Genomic DNA, 20,661 nt, shown 5'->3' on the forward strand with positions numbered 1-20,661 from the left:
AAGAGCAAAGAGTTTCAGGCCTTCCAATGTGCCGTTGCTGAATTATTCAGTAATTTCAAACCACACCCAAATGCAGGTGTAGGTAACATCTGGTCATCTGCCTGCTGAGGTCCTGCATCCTTGTCAATGACAGAAAGATGCTTCAGATGGAGGGCAGGAGCTTCTCGTGATGTAACAGGGAAGATTAAACAAGTGCTCACTTCCTGGCTCTAATTTCCTATCCCATGATTTCCTCTCTGCTTTCTCCATTCATCAGTCAGAGTTTTCAATTACAGAGACCATTCAAGAAGCATGAACTTGCTTATGAATTTAAAACGTCTAGGTGAAGCAGTGTAGAGTAAGGAAGAGGTATTGTAAATTGTCAATTTTTCAGTTGGAAAGCTATTTGGGGGCCTTCTCTAGATGAAAAGTGGACTCATCAAAATTCCTTTGTTCTTTAAACAGCAGCTGAAAGATGGCTTGCTTTAAAATTTCTAAAGACAAATGAATTAAAAATAATGTTTTGCTAGGAAAGGATAGTGGGGCACAGTAGAAGTGGTTTTGTCAATTTTCATGATAGTTATTTTATGTCTATGTACCCAAAATAACCCCACAAGGGGCTGGGAAATGAGTTGGTCTGATTAATTTAGTTATCCTCAGTCAGGCTGTTAACAGATTTGTAGGGTGTCTTACCAGCAGCACGTGCCATGGTCTTGACATTTGATTATTTACCCTTGGGGCTTAAGGGTCACTCTATGGTTTATTTTTTTTCCCCCAGAGTATACCTGGTGCTCTACAGTCAACTTAAAAGATACTGTATTATTTTGAGATATTTGTATAGCGAGTATAAAGTGTCATATTGGCATCTTTGATAAATCTCTACCAGAGAGGGGCTTAGAATACAACACATCTTATAGGTGTGGTGACTTTATAAAAATTATTTGAAGATGATGGTGAAGTGAATTCTTAAATTCAAAAAGTTATCATTTATCCTTTTAGACTTGATGTATTCCTTTAATTATTTGCATCTTTACCTTCCTTTTTATAGGAAAATTACTTGTTTCAGGAAGTCAAACGAGTATTAAATTATCGAAACTTGTACTTCTTGCACTGTCTCCTGTTTATATTCCTGATTCTTCAAGATATCATTCAGATTATTAGCTACAGCTGTTTATACTTCTTGACCAGGGGCTGATTCTTTTACTGAGTAAAAATATGTACTTCTTCTATTGATCAGAGGGGAAACCACTCATTCAGCCATCGTTTTCAAAACTATTGCATTTCCATGAATTGAATTATGTTTTCTAGGAGTAGTTTGAATTTCTTATATGGAATAGAACAATGAAACAATAACATATTTTTTTTTCTCGGAACTTTCCTGGTTGTTTATTGAACATTTGAGTAACAGTGAATTTATTCAATATCATACTGTAGTCTCTGTTAGCCATCATTATGGTTTACTTACATTTTCAGTTTAAATAAAATTTGTAGACTTTCATTAAGCATTAAATTGAGTGTTTTGTGAAAGTCAAACTGGAGTGCATCAATGTTCAGTTAATATGATTCATTTTCCCCACTAATCCATTCTCCCTCCCTTCTTTCTTTTTGTCCCTTTCCTTCTTTACTCTCATTTATATTTGCTAAATATCTATAGTGTATCATTCCAAGTTGAGTAGACATCCCCTCACCCACAGGGAGCTCCCAGTTGGGCGAGGCCTCTGGTGATCTCCCCCTTGAAAATCTCATCTATTTATGACTCATGGACTTTCCTTGGTAGAGACCTGTTACCTATTATCCATTTGCATACAGTTTTCTTCCATTGTTTTCCATTATGTTGCAAGCTATTTTTTTGTGACTTATTTCATGTTAATTGCTTCAATCACCTCTTTAAAAGATACAATTGCATTTGTTTTCTTTCAGTCCCCTAGCAACTTCTCAGTCTGTCAAGATCTTACAAAAATAATTCAGGCTGTGGTGAATTAACAAATTCCCTTTATAATTTAGGATTCTTGTCAGACCTGCCAGTGTGTGCAGAGCATATTCAAATGAGCTTTTTCCCTAACCTGCTTATAAAACAAAAACAAACAGCAAACTCCTGTTCTTTTAATATTCTTATTTTACCTTGAAATTGTTCATTGTTATATTCCTTTAAATGAGAACACTTGGTTTTTTCTCAGCCATCTTAGACCATAATTATTTCAGAGTTTTCGTATATCAATAGGTTTCCAGAGTTTTAAGGGAAATGTAATATTTGAAAAACTTACTTATTTCTCTAAAAATAGTTGAACTGGCATCAGTTTTCTGATTGTTGATGGTGCTAAGTCTTGCTCCATGAGAATAATTGATACTCGAAAGTCCTATGGAGATCATTCTTGCTTTCAGTTTTTCCAGAAATTAGATTTCTTGCATCAGATTGTTTGTTGACCATTATATGCTTGCATTTTCAGGATACAATGAAAATATTAATCATTTGAATGTCTAAACCTTCTTTTATACCCACGAATATAAATGCTCAATATTATCTAATATTTCCCACTAGATTTACAAAATATTTCTACCTTTTATTATACATCATGTGAACTTATTATTTACTTTCTATTACTTTAGGTGTTTTAGTTTTAGATAACCAACTTTGCTTTTTTTTAAATTTTATTTTGAAACGATTTCAATCTCACTAGGAAATTACAAGAATAGTACAGTGAACTCTCTACCTTTTAGGTGGATTCACTATTTGTTAATGTTTTGCCACATCTACTTTATCATTTCCTTGTGTGCTCTTCTCTCTCTCTCTGCCTCTGCTCTCTCTCTGTGTGTGTAGGTGTGTGTATGTGTGTACAGATGTAAATGTATACATGTGTGTATGTATCTAGATAGATGGTCAGAGAGAGAGAGATTTAAATAGAGATATAATTTGTTTTCATGAACATTTGAGAATAGGTTTCAGGCACCCTGCTCCTTTATCCCTAAATACCTCAGTGTGCATTTCATAAGAGCAAGGATTTTACCTTCCATAACCACAGTACAAGGACCACAATCAGGAAAGGTGACATGGATCCAGTATGATAATGCAATCTTATAAAACATTTTCAAATGTTGCAATTTCACTAATTGTCTCAATATTGTTCTCTGTATATTTCTCCCCCCAGTCCAGGACCCAATCCAGGAACCACATTACATTCAGTTGTCATCTCTCTTTAGTCTCCTTCATCTGAAATAATACCTTAGCCTTTCTTTGTCTAAAATGACATTAATGCATATTTTTAATCTTATTTTGAGTGTGAGAACATTTAAGTTCTACTTTCTTAGCAATTTCAAGAATACAATACAGTGTTATCAACTACAGTCACCATGTTATGCATTAGATACTCAGGCCTTATTTATCTTATAGCTAAAAGTTTATGCCCTTTTACAACCTCTCTTCCTATTTTCCCCAGCCCCTAGCGATAATCAATCTATTCTATGATTTCTTTTTTTGTTTTTTCAGATTCCACACATACGTGATACCTTGCAGTATTTGCCTTCTCTGTCTGGCTTATTTCACTTAGTATAATGTCCTCCAAGTTGATCCACGTTATCACAAATGGCAGAAATTCCTCCTTTCTTATGGCTTAATAATATTCCACTGAATATACAAACCACACCTTGTTTATCCATTCATCCGATGATGGCCACTCAGGTTGTTTCCGTACTTTGCCTATTGTCAATAACGCTGCATGAACATGGGGGTGCAGCTGTCTCTTCAGTATCCTGCTTCCATTTTCTTTGGATTTATACCCAGAAATGGGATTGCTGGATCGTATGGTAATTCTATTTTTAATTTTTTGAGGAATCTGTATACTGTTTTCCATACCAGCTGTACCAGTTTACACTCCCACCAACAGTGCACAAGGGTGCTCTTTTCTATACATAAAATGACATGAACATTTTTGAAGAATAAGGGTTAGTTATTTTGTAAAACATCCCTCAGTTTGGGTTAGTTTGAGATTTCCTTGTTACTAGATTTAGGTTACGCGTTTTTCGGGAGGAATACCACTGAGGGAAATTTGTGTCCTCAGGAAACATATCTTCTTGTATGGAGATATTCCTTTTTATTTTATAATACTTGCAATTTATAACTAATTTATGGGGAGATACTTTGCGATTATGTAAATATCCAATTCCTCATGAAAAGCCTTCATCTACCAGTGTTAGCATCCGTTGATAATTCTTGCCTGAATCAATCATTTATTGCTTAATTATTAGTCAGTTGTTTAAATGGTGATTTTCTATATCTTTATTCCTTCTACATTATAATGTGAAGAAGAGCTTTCCTTTCTCCCTCTTTCATTTTATATCAGCATTTATTCTTGGATTCTTATTTTAATTATTTGGATTATGTGCTGTTACTTTCATTATTTAAATTGAGGCACATATTGTCTCAGTTTTGGTTGTTGAGAGAGCTCCTTTGGAACTTTGTTTTTATATTCTCATTTTCTTTCATTCAGTGATACATAGATCCATAAAAGTTTTCTTTGCTTATATTCATTTACTATCTCAATCTCAAAGGTGCCATCTTTTTTTTTTTTTTTTTTTCTGCTGAGGAAGATTCTTCCTGAGCTAACATCTGTGCCAATCTTCCTGTATTTTGTACTTGGGTCTCAGCCACAGCATGACCACCAATGAGTGGTGTATGTCTGCACCTGGGAAATGAGCGTGGGCCACTGAAGTGGAGTACACGCAACTTAACAACTAAGCTATGGGGCTGGCCCACAAAAGTGTTATCTTGATGAAATTACCAAAAAGCAAAAAATAGCATTAGGTGAAAGTATAATTTTCAAAAAGTTAAAAACATGACCCATATATAGCCATAGTAAGTGTGTTAAAGAATTTTTTTAATTCATTACTGAAAGGACCAATAGGATGGTAAATCTGATTAAAAAGGGAATTTGAGAGCCTGAGTACTTATGGTCAATGAAACGTAGAACGTGGAAATAAGATTGCATAGCTAGATATCAAACTCCATAATGTGCTACATAGCAATAAAACTGTAACCATTTGTATTATCTTTTCTATGAACAGAAATCCACCAATTTACATCTAATTTCACAGAGACTAGGTACTTACCAATATAAAACAGTAAATCAAACAAAGGTACATTCTCCTCGAAATTTAAATACTCCTTGAGTGGGTCTGTTACACAATTCTTCATATTACATTGCAAGAACAGACACTATCCTCTGACTTATTTCCCTATTTTGGATAATTTTCCTTATTACTTCAAAGTTGTATTTGTCTTAAAATGCCGAGTCAGATCCTTTGAGTTCTATTCTTCAATTTTAATTGAAAATCTAAAATTTTCATTGGCGTCTCTTGTGGTTCTTCTTAAATCTCTTTCCCTGCAATTTAAGCCCGTTTCACACGTGGAGTGAGACTTTGTCTGCTGCAATAATCCAACCTGAATGTGAAGACTTGGTAGACTCGTGATCTCCTCTTCTTTGGAATAATTAATTCTTTCCCTGTTTTCCTGTATTTTCTATCATCTTATCTTTGAGTGTTTTGTTCTTTTTCCGGAAACTTTTGGCTTTTTTCACAGTTCTTAAAACTGCAGAGCCCCAGACATGACGCTGTACTCGGATGAGTCTAACAAATACCCAGTACACGTTGCATCTATGCTGTTTCAACATACATACCCATATCTGCAAAGGCTGTACGGGATAGCACTCTAGACTTATGCATTTAGCCCTGCATTCATTTAACTGTTAATTCATTCATTCAAAATTATTCTATTGTAGTAAAAATACATGATATAAAATTTACACTTCAACCATTTCCAACTGTACAGTTCAGTTGTATCAAACGTATTCACGTTCTTGAGCAACCATCTCCAGAACTTTTTCATCTTGCAAAACTGAAACTCTATACTCATTAAACAATGATTCCCCATTTCTCCCTCCCCCAGCTTCTGGCAACCACCATTCTAATTTCTGTTTCTATGAATTTTACTACTCTAGATACTTCATATAAGTGGAATCAGACAATATTTGCCCTTTTGTGACTGGCTTATTTCACTGAGCTTAATGTCCTCAAAGTTCGTCCATGTTGCAACATCTGTCAGAATTTCCTTCCTTTCTAAGGCTAAATAATATTTTACTGTAAGTATATACGACATTTTGTTTATCCATTTATCTGTCAACGAACACTTGCGTTGCTTCACCTCTTGGCTATTGTGGGTAATGCTACTATGAATGTAGTTATGCAAATACCTCTTCAAGATTCTGCTTTCAGATCTTTTGGATATATACCTAGAAGTGGAATTGCTGGATCATATGGTAATTGTATTTTTAGTTTCTTGAGGAAACACCATACTGTTTTCCATAGCAGCTGCACCATTTTTCATTCCCACTAGCAATGTACAAGAATTCCAATTTCTCCACATCCTTGCTATCACTTGACTGTTTTTGTGATAGTAGCCATCCTAATGGATATAAAGTATGTCTTCTTGAAGTTTGGATTTGCATTTCTCTAATGATTAGTGATGTTGAGCATCTCTTTTTATATGCTTGTTGGCCATTCATGTATCATCTTTGGTCACTCAGTCATTTTTAACCGTCTTTTGAGTGCCTTTTAAAGCCCTAGATCTTGCGCTAATTGCCAGAGAAACAAAGAAGAATAGAATAAGTTTCTAGATCTCAAGAAGTTTATAAAACTGCTTAGGAAACTATCCTGTCAACAAGAGACTCCCAAACAAAGTGGTAAGTGTCCTGAGAGAGGTATGTGCAAAGTGCTTTCTGGTCGTGCATCCTGCTTTGCATCTCTAGTATTTTTCTTCTTAGTATTTGCTTCTGAACATACCAATGGCCAATTATACCTTATTCCTTCAGAGATAATTTACAAATTTGCCCCTTCAGCTACTTATACTTACCTTTTATTATTCATTGGCTTTTGCAACTGAGCTGAATTTCCTCAGCTCCCTAATGGACAGAATAAAGCAAAATAGTCCTTTCAAGCTTACTTCAGTCATCACACAACTGTGGCCTGTCACGATGCCCAGGACCTGACATATTGCCTCACTGCCAATTCCTAAACTCCACAGGAATTTCCTCTCTTTGCGACTAATTTGAGAGGTCAATGTTCACTCCCTCAACAATCGTTCTATATTTCCTGCAGTGCAAACATGGCTCAAATATTAAACTGTGTCTCTTTCCCCAGTTTTACTTCCTCTTTGCATAGAGTCAGGAAGAGTCAGGAGAAGGAGGAATATAGAGCAATATGAGAGAAGAACTGTTACCAGTATGTGATTGGTTGACCTAGGGTCCTGCCTACGCTTGTTAAATGGTCACTGATTTAAAAAGAAAAAGAAATGTATGTATATGCATATTCTTCTAAAATTTCAAGTTTACATGGAGCCAGCCACGGTTCTTAAAGCATTACCCATCAAACTACTTGATCCAAACCACTAATCTAATGCCTTTATGCTGTGATAATAGAAATCCATTTATTTTCTCTCGGGAAATAGCTCAAATAGTAGAACCAGACTTATGTAAAGTATATACTAACAAGGACTCAGAACAGATCTCTCCTGCAGGGGCGACGTCAGTGGTTCCCACCAGGCTAATATTTAGCCATTAATCAGCCATTAACCTTTGATTTAATTCCTTATTTTTTTAGCCGTACGTACGTCAGCCTGTGCTCATTTGGTATTTCTTAGGAATCACTGCTGCTGCAGTATTCTGGGATAGTGAAAACAGGGCAACATTTACTGAACTCGACAAAGGTAGTTCCAGTTACAGCCTGTCATTTTATTTCCACCCTGAGACAACATCTTTTGAGGACGAGAAGTACCATCCTGTTTATCTATTTTTTTAAGCTGGACAAGAATAGACGCTAAAAGTCACTCACAGTTATTCCTGACAGTTGGGTATGACTTCCATTCTAAAACTTGAACAAATTGTGACTTGAAATGTCTATTTGGGATAATATTTAAGAATTTGATGTCACTCTGTTTCCTGAGATTTATATGCTGAGAGGTTTTCTCTGTAAATTATAGCAAATAAAATAGTAAGGACCTAACAGAAATCGGTCCTGCTCCTGACAGTTTGCAGTGTTAAGGCACAATGCTATCAAACTGGGCTCCTTGTCTGGTAGCATCGCAATACGTGGGAGCTTTTTATAAAGACAGGTTTTCTTTGAAATGGGCAAATTTCTTTAAAAGATACAAATTTCCAAATGAACTCAAGAAAAGAGTAGAAAACTTGAATGGTCCTATAACTGTAGGGAATAGATGTATAAAAACTATATACTAAAAGCTCTACAATTTTGCTGAAGGAAATTAAAGAAAACCTAAACGAAGGGGATGTTTGCCACGCATAAATTCTAAGTCTCAATGTCATCAAGATCGCAATGCTCTCAATGCCAGACTTTTTTTTTTTTGAGGAAGATTAGCCCTGAGCTAACTGCTGCCAATCCTCCTCTTTTTGCTGAGGAAGACTGGCCCTGACCTAACATCCATGCCCATCTTCCTCTACTTTTTCATGGGATGCCTACCACAGCATGGCGAGCCAAGCGGTACCAAGTCCGCACCGTGGATCCGAACCAGTGAACTCCGGGCCGCCAAATCGGAAAGTGTGCGCTTAATCAATGTGCCACCAGGCCGGCCCCCACAAGACATTTTTAAAGAAATTGACACGTTTATTCTAAAATCTAAATGGAAGTTCAAAGAAGCCAGAACAGCCAAAAAAACTTTGAAAAAGGAGAAGAAGTTTGGAGAACTAACAGCCCCTGAATTCAAAGCTTACTGTAAAGCTAGAGTATTTGACACAATTTGGAACAGATGGAGAACCCAGAGATAGAGCCATGCATACAGGGTCCAACTGATTTTCACAGATCTGCTCAAGTAACGAAGTGGTGCTGAAACAACTGGATATATGTACGGGGAAAAAAAATGAACCTCAATTCTGACTTGATACTATACCAAAAATTAACTTGAAGTGGACCTAAAAGTGAAAGCTAAACCTACAAAACTTCTAGAAGAAAGCCTAGGCTAAATAAACGTAGGATAATCATTGTGACATTGGCTTGGGCAAAGATAAAGAAGACAGAAAACGCAAACGATGAAAGAAACGCAATCGTAGACCTGCTGCCACACCTTCTGAATTATGGCCTCTGACTGGTGGAGCTCAGGAATCTGTTTAACAAGCTCTCTGGGTGATTCTTTTGCCTGCTAAGGTTTGCGATCCAGCATAATAAGTGTAAAAACATATTAACATGTGAGTATCCAAATTTCTCCTCGTTCCTCCCCTAAAATAATTGGAGAGGAGGAGAAGAATGGGAAAGAAAAGACTTGTGATTTTTTTGATAAAAACAGTGAGACAATGAGGGTTGAAATAAATTCCAGCGTCCAGAGTGGTGCATAGCCCAGGAAGCAACACCACATGCACAGAGAGTTGAGAGCAAGAAAGGATGAGTATGTGACAGGGTTGAAGGAGTGAGAATCTCCAGAAAAGTTTTCTACATCTTGAGTTTTTTTTTTTTTTTTTGAGGAAGACTGGCCCTGAGCTAACATCTGTGCCCATCTTCCTCCGTTTTATTTGTAGGACGCCTGCCACAGCATGGCTTGGTAAGTGGTGTGTAGCTCCACGCCCGGCATCCGAACCAGTGAACCCCTGGGCCACCGAAGCAGAGCGCACGAACTTAACTGCTGCACCACTGGGCTGGCCCCTTGAGATGTTTTTTTAAGGTGAGGAATAAGGATATTGACTTCATTTTAGCATTCTTCAAGAAACTTAAGTTAACAATTTTAGAACATTTTCCAAGTTCGTTTTGGGGTCTGGACAGTGTTTTACTGAATGCAACACCTACTCTAAGATTTACCGTGTGCGTCTCTGGGTTCATCAGAATTACAGAAGAACATTTTGTTTCCACCTCGATTACCAACAATTATTCATTCAATGAATGTGTGAAATAATTGAAGACGTACTTCTCCAGCATTATCAGATATTATTTAAAGAGTACCATTTCACAAACAGGTCAACATCAAGGTGAATGCATTGCCATTAACTTTGCAAAGTTAGGTCACCTCTCTCCACATTGCAATTTGGGTATTAGGTGACATATTTTAGGATGGTATGCAGAATTCACAAGAAAGCCTTCTAAAGGTTCACCTTTATAAAGGTCCAGAAAAATACCCTGTCCATTTAACGTGGGCCTCAGATCACAAATTTAAAATAGTGTTGATTAATATGCAGTCCGAAATAAGTAGCTGAAAGTGTTTGAAAATATGGATTATATAATTTAACATTGAAACAATACTTAGAATGGTGCCTGGCACATAGTGAATGCTATATAAGTGATAAGAAAATAAATTCAATAAAATATGTACATTTCTTTATTATTGAACATTTCCCATACAGCAGGCCCAGAGCAAAGTGCTGGGTTTAAAATGACAAGCCAAAAAGAGAGAACTCTTGTCTTCATGGCACTTAGGGTCTACAGGTTAGACACTCAGATAATCACATAAATAAAGATATAACTAATTATAAGGAAGGAATAAAAAAATATCTGGTGCAGTAAGAAAATAGGATGTAATCTGATGCGTCAAGGAGCTTCACAGAGGAAGTAATATTTAAGCCAAGTTCTGAGTCATGGGTAGGAAACAGCTAAGCCAAGGGAGGAACATGTGTTAATTCTCTGGGTAAAGAATAAAAGTAGCGCCTTTCTGAAAGTGGAAGCAGGTTTATTTGACTGATGTAAAGAGAATGAAGCCTAAAGGGGCTTACAGTGAAGCTGTGACTTCACTATGCACTTTGTAAATTATGCTAAGATAAGAATGTACATCTTCATCCTGAAATCAGTGGAAGGACATCAGAGGTTTTTTTTTTTTAAAGATTTTATTTTTTTCCTTTTTCTCCCCAAAGCCCCCCAGTACATAGTTGTATATTCTTCGTTGTGGGTCCTTCTAGTTGTGGCATGTGGGACGCTGCCTCAGCGTGGCTTGGTGAGCAGTGCCATGTCTGCTCCCAGGATTCGAGCCAATGAAACACTGGGCTGCCTGCAGCGGAGCGCGTGAACTTAACCACTTGGCCATGGGGCCAGCCCCAACATCAGAGGTTTTAAGTAAACAGTAAATGTGTCTGTGTCTGTGTGTATATATGTGCACACACACATGTGTAAGAGAGAGAGAGAGAGGTGCTAACTGAAAAGATAACTCTGGCCCAGGTTGGAGAATGGGATGCAGAGGCAAGAGTGGATGCTGGGAGATAGTGATCCAGGAAAGAAAGAATGCTGTCTTGGACTAAAGAATTAAAGTCAGGCTGTGGCTTTAGGGAGAAGTAGATTGATTTGCTTGATTAAATCATTAGCATTTGTTACTGGATTGGATTTGAGGGAGAGGTGATGAAGAAAGCAGTATCAAGGATGACTCCTGGGTTTCCATTGAACATGTCCTTCATTGATACAAGGAAGAGTCGGGGAAGGGGCAGGCTTTGGGGAGGAGATTATAATCTAATTTTAGATATTTTGAGTTTGAGGTAGCTTTGTGATTTTTCAAGTAGAGCTGTGAAGTAGGCAATGCTATTTGGGATGTGAACTCAGAGAAGGGGTACGGGCTAGAGATATAGATTTGGGAGGTAACTCTGTTTAGATGGTAATGGGAATCACATGCATAGATGAGTTTCCATAGAGCTTTCAGACTTAGAAATACAGACTTTTTGATGAGTCCTCGGGAATGTCAACATTTAATGACCAAGCAGAGGGGACAGAGCCTGCAGAGAAGACAGATAATGAATAGCAGAAAAGCTAGAGGCTATCAAGGGAAGAGGTATTTCTAGAAGAAAGAAATGGTCAAGTTGAATGCTGCTGAGAACGGGTGAGAAGGGACTGAAGGAAAAGAGCGATAGGACAATTACTGCTGACACAGGACAGAGCAGCTTCTGGGAAGTGGTGGGCGCAGATGACAGACTGAAGTGAGTTGAAGAATATGTTCTGGAAAATAGCAGAATCAAAGAGACTAAATCTGTTTAGGAGTGGAGGAGACTTATTCTGAGTTCTGCTTACAGATTCCGAAATGTGAATGAAATAGTACCGGGAACTGGCAGACACGTCTTAACCAAGGGACCCAAGCTAGCATCTTCAATAATAGGATAAACTGACATCTTTAATGTCATTATCCGAGAAGGATTTAACATAGCTTATGGAGACTCTCTGCCAACTATGCGTAAGCTGAATGCAGTCATGAGTAAACAATCAGAAAAACCCAAATTGAATTGGCCTAGATTCTTAAAAATCCATGTCATGACAGAAAAAGGAAGGTTGAGGCACTGCTTCAGATTAAAGGAGAATAAACAGACACATAACTGAATGCAACGTGTAGTATTGAATTGGATCCTGAATCCAAAAGGAAAAAAGCGCTATAAAAGACATTATTGAGACAATTTATGGAATTTGAATATGTATTGTATATTAGATGATAGTCTTATAGTAATATTTAATTTTCTGAATTAGATTTTTCTCCTGTGGTTGTATAAGAGAACATCCTGTTCTTAGAAGATGCATACTGAAGTATTTCGAGGTAAAAGGTCACAAATGATTTAGCAAAGTGATATGTGTATACATATAAATGTAGTCACATACAGAGATGCAGACAAAGCAAATGTGATAAAAAACTAGCAATTGCTAACTCTATTCGTGCAACTTTCCTGTAAATTTAAACACAGAAAAGTTCATTGTGCTATTTGTGCACTTTTGCTGTAAGTTTTGAATTATTTTCACAATAAAAAATGTAAAATTCAGGAAATATCAGAGCTCTACGCTATCTGCTAATGTTTATTATTCACAAGATATCATATGCAGATTGGAAAGAACAATTTTGGATGTTCTGAGTATTAGTAACAGCATTCATTTATGGCATGAATATGATTTGAAACCTAATTTCAGTGGTGAAGGACAGATACCTTCCATGACCTTTCCTTCACATGACATTCTACTAAAATCGCAAGACTGTCTTTTCTGTCAAAAATCGTCACAGTGATCCTACGAGAGAACTTAACTAGATTCAGCTAGCATCTGTGGAGACACTCTAAGTGTAATGCTAGAATCTAGGTATCGTAGGGACTGTGGAGATGAGCATGAGCATCGGGGCTCTCAAGAAGCCTGTGATCCAGTGTGGAGGCTCTGACAGGATCACATTGTCACAGAAATTCGTGAAAACACAATAAATGAACTTCAAAGGGAGAGGAAGGCTGCAGAGCAGTTTCCCAGACTCTGGATTGGCCAGAGTGGTAAAATGTTACCACCAACAAAGATGGTGGGGAAATTTAAAAACAGGAAGGATATAAGAAAACAACCATCATCACCCACTTTCAGTATCATTTTATAGAGAAAAGAGATTTTAATACGAAAAAACTATGAAGGACGACATCAAAGTAAAGTTTTTATTTACAGTTTATTTTATTTATTTATTTTCATTGAGGTAACATTGGTTTATAACATTCTATAAATTTCAGGTGTAGATCATTATATTTCGATTTCTGTGTAGACTACATCATGTTCACCACCCAAAGACTAATTACCACCCATCACCACACACATGTGCCCAGGCAGACCTTTTGCCTTCCTCTCTCCCCACACCCCCCCCCGGTAACCACTAATCTAATCTCTGTATCTATGTGTTTGTATCTTCTATTTATGAGTGAGATCATATAGTATTTGACTTTCTCCCTCTGACCTGTTTTACTTAGTGTGATATCCTCAAAGACCATCCATGTTGTCACAAATGGCAAGATTTTGTCTTTTTTTGTAGCTGAGTAGTATTCCATTGTGTATATATACCACATCTTCTTTATCCATTCATCCCTTGATGGGGACTTAGGTTGCTTCCGAGTCTTGGCCATTGTGAATAATGCTGCAATGAACATAGGAGTTCATATATCTTTATGCATTCACGTTTTCGTGTTCTTTGGATAAACACCCAGCAGTGGAATAACTGGATCATATGGTAGATCTATTCTTAATTTTTTGAGGGATCTCCATACTGTTTTCTGTAGTGACTGCACTAGTTTGCTTTCCCACCAGTAGTATATGAAAGTTCTCTTTTCTCCACATCCTCTCCAACACTTGTTATTTCTTGTCTTGCTAATTACAGCCATTCTGATGGGCATGAGGTGATATCTCATTGTAGTTTTGATTTTCATTTCCCTAATAGTAACATTGAACATCTTTTCAAGTGTCTGTTGGCCATCTGTATATCATCTTTGGAAAAATGTTCCATTGTGTATATGAGCCTGTTCATATCCTTTGCCCATTTTTTTGATTGGGTTCTTTTTTGTTGTTGTTGATTTGTATGAATTCCTTACATATTTTGGAAATTAACCCCTTGTCAGATATATGATTTGCAAATATTTTCTCCCAGTTGGTGGGTTGTCTTTTCATTTTGTTCATGGTTTCCTTTGCCTTGCAGAAGCTTTTTAGTCTGATGTAGTCCCATTTGTTTATTTTTTCCTTTGTTTCCCATGCCTGAGTAGACATGGTATTCAAAAAAATACTGCTAAGACCAATGTGAAAGAGTGTACTGCCTAGATTTTCTTTTAGGAGTTTTATGATTTCAGGTCTTACCTTCAAGTCTTTAATCCATTTTGAGTTGATTTTTGTGCATGGTGTAATATAATGGTCTACTTTCACTCTTTTGCATGTGACTGTCCAGTTTTCCCAACACCATTTATTGAAGAGACTTTTCCTTCTCCATTGTATGTTCTTGCCTCACTTGTTGAAAATTAGCTGTCCATAGAGGTGTGGGCTTATTTCTGGGCTCGCAGTTCTGTTCCATTGATCTGTGTGTCTATTTTTGTGCCAGTACCATTCTGTTTTGATTACTATAAGACTGTGGTATATTTTGAAATCAGGGAGTGTGACACTTCCTACTTTGTCCTTTTTTTCTCAGGATTCCTTTGGTTATTTGGGGTCTTCTGTTGTTACATATAAATTTTAGGATTCTTTGTTCTATTTCTGTGAAAAATGTCATTGGAACTTTGATAGGGATTGCATTGAATCTGTAGGTTGCTTTAGGAAGTATGGATATTTTAGCCATGCTAATTCTTCCAATCCAAGAGCATGAGATATCTTTCCATTTCTTTGTGTCTTCTTCAATTTCCTTCAACAATGTTTTATAGTTTTAAGTGTACCAATCTTTCACCTCTTTGGTTAAGCTTATTCCTAGGTATTTTATTCTTTTTGTTGCAATTGTAAATGGGATTGTATTCTTAATTTCTCTTTCTGCTAGTTTGTTGTTAGTGTATAGAAATGCAACTGACTTTTGTATGTTTATTTTACCTGCAACTTTACCAGATTCATTTATTATTTCTAAAAATTTGTTGGTGGATTCTTTAGGGTTTTCTACATATAGAATCATGCAAATACTGACAGTTTCACTTCTTCCTTTCCAATTTGGGTCCCTTTTATTTCTTTTTCTTGCCTGATTGCTCTGGCTAGGACTTCTAATACTATGTTAAATAACAGTGGCAAAAGTGGGCATCCTTATCTGGTTCCTGTTCTTAAAGGGATAGCTTTCAGTTTTTCTCTGTTAAGTATGATATTAGCTATGGGTTTGTCATATTTGGTCTTTATTATGTTGAGGGGCTTTTCTTCTATCCCCATTTTATTCAGAGTTTTTATCACAAATGGATGCTGTATCTTGTCAAATGCTTTCTCTGCATCTATTGAGATGATCATGTGATTTCTATTCTTCATCTTGTTAATGTGGTGTATCACATTGATTGATTTATGGACATTGAACCATCCCTGCATCTCTGAAATATATTCCACTTGATCATGGGGTATGATCTTTTTAATCTATTGTTGTATCAGATTTGCTGGTATTTTGTTGAGGATTTTTGCATCAAAGTTTGTCAATGATACTGGCCTGTAATTTTCTTGTTTTGTGTTGTCCTGGTCTGGTTTTGGTATCAGGGTGATGTTGGCCTTGTAGAATGACTTAGGAAGCTTTCCTTCCTCTTCAATTGTTTGTAAGAGTTTGGGAAGGACGGGTGTTAAGTCTTTGAATATTTGGTAGACTTCACCAGAGAAGTGTCTGGTCCTGGACTTTCATTTTTTGGGAGGTTTTTGGATTACTGTTTGGATTTCCTTACTGGTGATTGGTCTATTCAAATTCTCTATTTCTTCTTGATTCAGTTTTGGAAGGTTGCATGATTCTAAGAATTTATCCATTTCTTCTAAATTATCCAATTCGTTGATGTATAGCTTTTTGTAGTATTCTCTTACAATCTTTTGTATTTCTGAGGTGTCGTAATTTCTTCTCTTTCATTTCTGGTTTTGTTTATTGGACCCTTCTCTCTTTTTTTCTTGGTGAGTCTAGCTAAAGGTTTGCCATTTTTTAAAGTGTTTTCAAAGAACCAGCGGTTAGTTTCATTGATTTTTTTTTCTATTTTTTTTTTTGTCTCTATTTCATTTATTTCCACTCTGATTTTTATTATTTCCTTCCTTCTGCTGATTTTGGGCTTTGTTTGCTCATCTTTTTCTAGTTCCTTTTGGTGCACTGTCAGATTGTTTATTTGAGATTTTTCTTGTTTGCTGAGCTAAGCCTGTATTGCTATAAACTTCCTTCTCAGAACCGCTTTTGCTGTATCCCATAAATTTTGGCATGGTGTGTTTTCATTTTCATTTATCTCCAGGTATTTTTTGATATCTCCTTTGATTTCTTCATTGACTCAATAGTTGTTCAGTAGCATTTTGTTTAATTTCCACATATTTGTGGCTTTTCCGGTTTTCTTTCTGTAGTTGATTTCTGGTTTTGTACCATTGTGGTCAGAAAAGATGCTTGGTATTATTTCAATCCTCGTAAGTTTATTGAGACTTGTTTCGTGGCTTAATATGTGATCTATCCTGGAGCATGTTCCACGTGCATTCAAAAAGAATGTGTATTCTTTCGTTTTTGGATGGAATGTTCTGTCTGTATCTACTAAGTCATCTGGTCTAATGTGTCATTTAAGGCCAGTGTTTCCTTATTGATCTTCTGTTTGGATGATCTCTCCATTGATGTAAGTAGAGTGTTAAAGTCCCATACTATTATTGTATTATTGTCTATTTCTCCTTTTATGTCTGTTAACAATTGCTTTCTATATTTAGGTGCTCTTATGTTGGATGCATAGATATTTATAAGTGTTATATCCTCTTATTGGATTGTTCCCTTAATCATTATGTAGTGTCATTCTTTGTCTCTTGTTAAAAGTTTTTGTTTCAAAGTCTATTTTGTCTGATGTACGTATTGCTACCCCATCTTTCTTTTCATTACCATTTGAATGGAATATCTTTCTCTGTCCTTTCACTTTCAGAATGTGAGTGTCTTTAGGTCTGAAATGTGTCTCTTGTATGCAGCAAATATATGGATCTTGTTTTTTTATCCAATAGGCCACCCTATGCCTTTTTATTGGAGCATTTAATCCATTGACATTTAAAGTAGCTATTGGTAAGTATGTACTTATTGCCATTTGGTTACTTTTTTTCTGTGTGTTTTAATAGTTCTTGTCTGTTCCTTCTTCTCTTGCTCTCTTCCCTTGTGGCTTGATGTTTTTCTTTAGCATTATGCTTGGGTAACTTTCTCTTAATTTTTTGTGTATTTATTATAGGTTTCTGGTTTGTGATTAGCATGGGGTGCATATATAATAACCAACATAAATAGCAATCTACATTAAGTTGATGGTCTCTTAAGTTGGACCTCTTGCTAAAAATTCTACTATTTCACTCCCCTTATAACACATTTTATGTTTTTGATGTCATATTTAATCTCTTTTTTGTATGTGTGCATCTGATACCCTCATCATGGAAGTAAATAAATTTAGTACTTTTGTGTTTTAACCTTCATATTAGTTGGTTGATCTGCTACCTTTACTGTATTTTTGCCTTTATGAGTGATTTTATTGCTCCCCCTCCATATTTTACTTATTCCTATTTGTGATCTTCTCTTTCCCACTTAAATAAGTCCCTTTAGCATTTCTTGTAAGGCTGGTGTCTTGGTGATAAACTCTTTTAGTTTTGGCTTGTCTGGAAAACTCTATCTCTTCTTCCATTCTGAATGATAACCTTGCCAGGTAGAGTATTCTTGTCTGTAGGTTTTTCCCATTCAGTACTTTAAATGTATCATTCCACTTCCTTGTAGCCTGTGAGGTTTCTACTGAGAAGTCAGCTAATAGCCTTATGGGGGTCCTTTGTATGTAACTTGGTGCCTTTCTTTTTCAGTGTTTAGGATTCTCTCTTTATCTTTAATTCTTGACATTTTAATTAAAATGTATCTTGGTGTGGGCCACTTTGGGTTCATCTTGTTTGGTGCTCTCTGTGCTTCCTGTACCTGGATGTCTGTTTCTTTCTTTTGGTTAGGAAAGTTTTCAGCTATTATTTCTTCAAATAGATTCTCTACCCCTTTGTCTCTCTTTTCTCCTTCTTGGACACCTAAATCTGGATGTTAGTGCACTTGATGTTGTCCCAGAGTTCCCTTAGACTGTCTTTATTCTTTTTTAATTCTTTTTTATTTCTTCTGTTCAGCTTGGGTGATTTCCTCTAGTCTTTCATCCAGCTCACTGATCTGTTCTTCTGTATCATCTACTCTGCTATTGATTCCCTCTAGTGAAATTTTCATTTCCAGTATTGTATTCTTCAGTTTTGATTGATTCTTTTTTATATTTTCTAATTCTTTGTGGAATTTCTCACTGTATTCATCTCTTCTTCTCCCAAGGTCAGTGAGCATCTGTATGACTATTAATTTGTACTCTTTATCAGGTGGATTGTTTATCTCTGTTTCATTTAGTTCTTTTTCTGAGGATTTGTCCTGTTCCCTTGTTTAGAACATATTCCTTTGTCTCCTCATTTTGCCTCTTTCTCTGTGCTTATATCTATGTATTAGGTGGATAAGGTAGATCTCCTGATCTTGGAGAGGTGGCCTTATGTAACAGATGCCTTATGAGGCCAAGCAATGCACTTCTGTCTTGTCACATCACCAGTTCCAAATGTTCCAGGAGTGTCCTCTGTGTGGGCTACATGTGTCCTTCTATTGTGGCAGAGTTGCTTTTGCTGCAGGTGCCCAGGGAGGCTAAGCTGTCCCCCTGGCCGATTGGTTGTAATGCTCAGCTTCATGAGGCTGCCACAGTCCCTTCAGTCACTCTATTGGGTGGGGGGAGCCCTAGAATAGTTGGCTGCAAGGTCTAATAGCACATTCCTGCTGCAGTTTTTCTGTTAAGTGAGTAGGCCCCCAATGTGGCTGGTTGCTAGGCTCAGAGGCTCATAATCACTGTACACCTCTGGCCTGCAAGGCTATTGTCAGCTCTCAGTAGTGCAGCTGGGGTGGGGCCAGCCCCAGGCATGGCAGCACACAATTGTTTCAGGTGTTGGAAAGCAGGGCAGTTCCCCTATGTGGCTGTTTGAGAAGCACAAGTCTGCTGCAGCTGACAAGACCCACTGCCTGCAGGCCCATACACCCCATCAACACAGTCCTGCCCCACATGCAACCTCCAACCCACTGAAGCAGATCTGCTGGCCTCACTGCAGAGGCCCCACACACCCCACATATGTGGGTCCACAAGTCTCCTGAGGGCTTGCTGGTGGATGGGGCCAGTTCCCAGGGCAGGCTGCCTGCCCTGGCTTAGCTGGATTAAATCCGTGCTCTGGTGGGCAGGGCAAAGCCCTCTGCTAACAGGCCAGGGGAAGAACTCCAATGGCATCTGCTAGTGTCTGTGTCAACATGCCTGTACTAGGTCACAATAATGGCTGCTGCAATTGTCTCAGTCCCTGGGGAGGTGGTCCCCGCTGCCTCCTGCCTCCCTGAGATGAGTCCAGAGCCTATCAAGTAAGTCTCTTTCACCAAAGGAGTGGGCACCTTTCTTTTTGGTGATTTTGTGTTGCTTCCTGAAATGGGTGAATTCATGAATGACCCCCTTAAGAGCAGGCTTTTCTTTCTCTTATGTTCCACAGCTTTTATGGGCCTTCAAAGCCAGATATTATGACACTCATCTTGGTCATGCTGAGCTCAAAAGCTGCTTATTGTGGCAGAGCTCTCATGCTCAGATCCCCCTCTCCTCCAGGAAAATCTTCGTACCTTAACATTGCTCTCAGCCACGAAGCCCCACAGGTATACTGTGGCCTTTTTGTCTCCAGAAAAGTATTTCTGCCTCTTCCACCTCAGTCAGCACCGTCCCTTGTTGTGGGAGTTCTTTTTATCCAGTTTCCAGTTCTCTCTCAAGGGTAATTGTTCCAAGGGTAGTTGTAAATTTGTTGTGTCCATGGGAGGAGGTGAGTTCAGAGACTACCTACACTGCCATCTTCCCAGCAATCTCAAGAAAAGCTTTTAAAAATTAAATAAATTTCATTTTACTGAGAAAAAAATAGATGATAATAAGAGCTTAGTGAGCGATGCCAACCAAAAAACTTGAGGAAAAGTTTTTGAGAAAAAACTTGAGAAAGTCAAAGCAGTTTTTTAATATTGAGAGGAAATAAGACTTACGCAAGTCCTTAAGCAGCTATGCTGGTTGCGGGTCATAAAAACAGACTTTGAGAAATTCACATGTGGGAAAATGATGACAGGAAAAAGGCCCGTGTTGTTTTCCACAGCATGCTGTGGGCATTTAGTGACCTACAGATGCATGATTGAGCTAAATGTAATAAATATTGGATTAAATAATTAAATAGTATCTTGAAGGCTTGAAATCT

The sequence above is a fragment of the Equus quagga genome, chromosome 17, assembly GCF_021613505.1.
Source record: "Equus quagga isolate Etosha38 chromosome 17, UCLA_HA_Equagga_1.0, whole genome shotgun sequence".
Lineage (NCBI taxonomy): Eukaryota > Metazoa > Chordata > Mammalia > Perissodactyla > Equidae > Equus > Equus quagga.